The sequence below is a fragment of the Pongo abelii genome, chromosome 17 (genome assembly GCF_028885655.2).
Source record: "Pongo abelii isolate AG06213 chromosome 17, NHGRI_mPonAbe1-v2.0_pri, whole genome shotgun sequence".
In the NCBI taxonomy this organism is placed as follows: Eukaryota; Metazoa; Chordata; class Mammalia; order Primates; family Hominidae; genus Pongo; species Pongo abelii.
In genome coordinates this window covers 63,258,978-63,264,406 of record NC_072002.2, presented here as the reverse complement: position 1 = coordinate 63,264,406, position 5,429 = coordinate 63,258,978, and the positions used below count along the sequence as shown (strand labels likewise).

General features: G+C 36.1%; 1 pseudogene; it reads right to left on the bottom strand.

Moving 5' to 3' along the window:
- Positions 1 to 3,030: 3,030 nt before the first annotated feature.
- Positions 3,031 to 3,792, bottom strand: LOC100936215 (DNA-directed RNA polymerase III subunit RPC7-like; annotated as a pseudogene).
- Positions 3,793 to 5,429: the final 1,637 nt, after the last annotated feature.

Genomic DNA, 5,429 nt, shown 5'->3' with positions numbered 1-5,429 from the left:
GGTAGCAGTCTGTGACTGCACAGCAGGAGGCAAGTGGCAGGGCAAGCCAGCAAAACTTCATTCGTATTTACAGCCACTTTCCATCGCTCACATTACCACCTGAGCTCCACCTCTTGTCAGATCAGCGGTGGCATTAGATTCTCGTAGGAGTGCAAACCCTATTGTGAACTGCGTGTGAGGTATCTAGGTTGTGCACTCCCTATGAGAATTCAATGCCTGATGATCTGTCACTGTCTCCCATCGCCACCAGATGGGACTACCTAGTTGCAGGAAAACAAGCTCAGGGGTCCCACTGATTCTACATTATGGTGAGTTGTATAATTATTTAATTATATATTACAACGTAATAATAGTATAAATAAAGTGCACAATAAATGTAATGCACTTGAACCATCCTGAAACCATCCCCCCCAACACCCACCTTCTGTCTGTGAAAAAATTGTCTTTCACGTAACTGGTGTCTGGCACCAAAAACGTTGGGGGCCGCTGTTATAGAACACTAACATGTATTCCTCATATCTAGTTGCAATCTTGTATCCATTAGCAGACCTCTCTCTCTGCCCTTCCCAGGCTCTAGAAACCACTACTCTACTCTGCACTTCCATAAGATCAGTAAGATCAGCTCTTTTAGCTTCTTCATGTGAGTGAGAACATGCAATATTAGTCTTTCTGTGTTTGGCTTATTTCACTTAATATAATGTCTTTCAGACTCATCCGTGTTGTTACAAATGACATGATTTCATTCTTTTTCTTGCCAAAAGTATTCCATCGTATACACACATACACATACATACATACATATATATGTATATACATATATATGTATGTATGTATATGTACACACACACATGCACACACATTTTCTTTATCTGTTCATTTGTTGAGGGTCGCTTAGCTTGATTCTGTATCTTGGCTATTGGGAATAGTGCAGAAATACACATGGAGTGCAGACATCTCTTTCATATACTGGTTTTCTTTCATTTGTGGGGGGATCAGTGGATCCTGCAGTATTTCTGTTTTTAGTTTTTTGAGGAACCTCCACACCGTTTTCCATAATAGCCATATTAATGTAATTTCCCACTGACAGTGTATAAGAGTTCCCCTTTCTCTGCACGCTTGCCAACATTTGTTTTTTTTTGTCTTTTTGATCAGAATATCTCATTGTGGTTTTGATTTGCATTTTCCTAATGATTAGCAACGTTGAGCATTTTTCATATACCTGTTGGCCATTTGTTTTTCTTCTTTTGAGAAATGTCTATTAGATCATTGCCCTTTTAGTTTTTTTGAATATGAGAGTCTTGCTTTGTTGCCCAGGCTGGACTTGAACTCCTGGGCTCGAACAACTATCTGCCTCAGCCTCCCAAGTAGCTGGGACTGCAGGCACACAATCACCAGCTCATGTGCTCATTTTAAAATCTGGTTATTTGCTTTTTTGCTGTTGAGTTGTTTGAGTTCCATTTGTCCTGCTTACTAATCCCTTGTTGGATGCACAGTTTCAAATATTTTCTACTCTTCTACAGGTTGTCACTTTACTCTATTGATTGTTTCCTTTGCTGTGCAGAAGCTTTTTAGTTTGATAGAATCCCATTTATCTATTTTGCTTTTGTTGCTTGTGTTTTTGAGATCTTATTAAAAAAATTTTTTGCCCAGACTAATGTCAGGAAGCATTTCCCCATGTTTCTTTCTAGTAGTTTCGTAGTTTCATGTCTTCAGATTTAAGTCTTTAATCCATTTTCAGTTGATGTTTGTATACAGTGAGAGATAGGGGTCTAGTTTCATTCTTTTGCATACAAATATCTAACTTTCTTAGCAACATGTATTGTAGAGACTGTCTTTTCCCCAATGTATGTTCTTGGTGTCTTTGTCAAAAATCCATTGGCTGTAAATACATTAATTTATTTCTGGGTTCTTTTTTTTTCAGGCTCAAGGTTGAGTTTAATAGTACAGGTAGAAATAGAATCTAGGGATCCGATTCTCACATTAGAGGATAATGATATCTTCCCAAAGGGGAAAAATAAAATTATTTCTTTTGGTAGATAACACTGATAAATCATTTTTGAAATATATAATATAAATTTCCTTGAAAATGTTTGGCATTTGTGAGTCTTTGTAGGTTGAGGTTTTTAGGTATTTTGTTCCCAAAAAATATATAAAGTTAGGGGAGCTAGCTTTAAACAACAAAAAAATTAATCCTAATTTCAAAATCACCTGAGTTCATTTGCATTTTTATATAAATCAATTGTACAGCTTGAGTACTCTGAAACATAAAAGGCCACCACACTTCATAGAGTTCACACACATGCATTCTACAGTGATATTTATATGACCAGAACTTATTTCACACTTATATAAAGTTTAAAATTAAAATGTCTTAGTCAAATTTTTCATAAGCCCAACTATTTGAAGATGTTACAGTTATTACAGTGGAATAATTAATTCATATATCATACAGTATTAAGTTAGTCCCCAATTCAAGTATTTATAATATTCACCCCATGTGAAAGTTTCTTTGTACTGGCTAAGATGTGAGCCGTGAAATTTATATTGCTCAGTTTGGTATTTTTCCCTGTGTGTATGTTTTCCATCACAAAACCTCTATTTCACAGTTCTGTACTTATAAGAGCCCAGGTAGGTTTATGTAGTCATAATGCAGTAGTCTAGAACATACCATGTAAAAGTAAAAAACAAAATTATTTTCAAGTTTCTTTGTTTCCAAAGTGCTCCATGTGCTGTATTATATCAACTTTCAGGTTATAGAAATCCACTATGACTAGCAGTAGTTTTACCAAAGATCAGCAGTTAAGCAAGCATGATTTCTTCAAGTATGTATACATAGATCAAGAGAGCAAAAATTCTTTAGGCACATTCATATTCAAATAATATAAAAAAAACCCACAAGAGTACATAAGAGAGATGGCAGAGGTGTTTAGAAGGAAGGTCAGAGTGTCAGGGACTAATTTGTAAGGTAATTAGTATGTAAACTCAAAGTGGTTTTGAATATTTTGGTAACAAATATTTGTCCAAAAAAAAACAGAAACAAAAATACTTATTCCTTATTGGAAAAAAATACAAAACAAATCTGTCCAAATGTTCAGAAGCTGCATCATAAAAATATTTTTTGAAAAATTTCATGCCTAATAGGTTGCTTCATCCACGTTGTCATCACTGTCTGGGCCAAAATCATTTCCATCTTCAAAGTATGAATTAATGTAGTCATTTTCCTCTTCTTCATCATATCCTTCCTGTTCTGCAGCATCATTGTCATCGTCATCATCACCTTCTTTACTTTCCTCTTTGCTTCCTTCTTCCTTTTCATTTTCCTCATCTGAATTTTCACCATCACCTTTCTTTCCCAATTCCTCAATTTTTTCAACACATCTGAAGTATTAGTGAAGTGCCTTTGCCTGTGTCTTTTGCCTTTTTGGGTTTTGGGCCTGTGTTTTTACATTTATTTCTTGGCATTCTCTCTCTTGGAAGTCTTCTCCAATCTGGTATCCATTCTTCTTTATATACCTTCATGTATCTTTTACTATACCTTTCAATATCTTGTCTTTCTTCAGGTGTTTCAATAAAATAAGGCATTCTTTTCATTGTTTCTCTCAACTCCGGTTTCAAAGCCAGCATATATCCTTCATCTTCTGTTTTCAGTGACACTGATTTATAATCTGCATCAGGAAATAGTGGGGGTGGTTTCAACACTACATAAGGTAACTTTTCACCTTTGCTAAATCCAACAGCCTCAATATTAAAGGTATAAGCAGCACATCATCCTCTTCCTTTATTCCCAGCCATCAGATCTAGTTATACTAGATGAGTGGGCAAATTCTGAAAGGCGTCTGCCTGGCCGCACCCCTGCCCAGCATGTCGGCGCTCAAGTGGTACGCCCACAAGTCTCTAGGTGGTAGTATCTTCTGGATTCAAGAACACTTCTATGAGTCAGACAACCATGCCAACATCTGGCTGGTGCGTGGCTACAAGCAGGATGTGGTGATTGATACAGGCCTGGGGCTGCACAGCCTCCCTGAGTACCTGTACTCGTCTGGCCTCTTGTAGGACCTCAGGGCCAAAGAGCTATTTCTGGGTTCTTAATTTATTCTTTTCCATTGGTCTATGTGTCTGTATTTAAGCCAGCACCATGCTATTTTGATTACTATAGCTTTGTAGTATATTTTGAAGTCAGGTAGTGTGATATCCCCAGCTTTGTTCTTTTGGCTCAGGATTGCTTTGACTATACAGGGTCTTCTGTGGTTCTATATAAATTTTAGCATTGTTCTTTCTGTTTCTGGGAAGAATTTTATTGGTATTTTGATAGGGATTGCACTGAATCTGTATATCACTTTTGGCAGTATGGATATTTTAACAATATTAATTCTTCTAATCTATGAACATGTAATATCTTTTCATTTTTTGTGTCCTCTTCAATTTTCTTTCATCAGTATCTTATAGTTTTCATTACAGAGATTTTTCACCTCTGGTTAAATTTACTTCTGGGTATTTTTTTTTCCTAGCTATTGTAAATGGGATTGCTTTGTTGGTTACTTTTTCAGATTGTTCATTATGGGCAAATAGAAATGCTGCTGCTTTATGTATGATGAGTTTGTATCCTGCAACTTTACTGAATTTGTTTATTAGTTCTAACAGTTTTTTGGTGGAGTTTTTAGGTTTTTCTAAATCATATTGCCTGTAAACGGGGACAGTTTGAATTCCTCCTCTCCAATTTGGATGCCTTTTATTTCCTTCTCTTGCTTAATTGCTCTGGCTAGGACTTGAAGAACTATGTTGAATAACAGTGGTGAAAGTGAGCATCCTTATCTTGTTCCAGATCTTAGAGGAAAGGCTTTCAACATTTCCCCATTCAGTATAAAATTAGTACTACTATGTTAGCTGTGGGTTTGTCATATATGACCTTTATTGTTTTGAGGTATGTTCATTTTATACCTAGTTTGTTGAGAGTTTTTATCATGAATTAATGTTGTATTTTATCAAGCAGTTTTTCTCCATCTATTAAAATGATCATATGGTTTTGTCCTTCATTCTGATGATGTGATTTATCACATTTAGTGATCTTCATATGTTGAAATATCCTTGCAACTTGATCATGGTATGTAATCTTTTCGATATGCTGTTAGATTCAGTTTGCTAGTATTTTGCTGAGAAATTTTGCAACTATGTTCATCAGGAATTTTGGACTATAGTTTTCTTTTTTAGTTGTGTCCTGGTCTGCTTTTGGCATCAGGGTAATGCTGGTCTTGTAGAATGAGTTTGGAAGAATTCCTTCGCCTTCAATTTTCTGGAATAGTTGCAGAAAAAATAGTATTAGTTCTTTAAAAGTCGTAGAATTCAGCAGTGAAGCCAACCAGTCTAAAGGGAGCAATTTTGAGGCCTTCCACAGATACCCTCAGATCCCACCTATGGCAACCTCTGCTGGC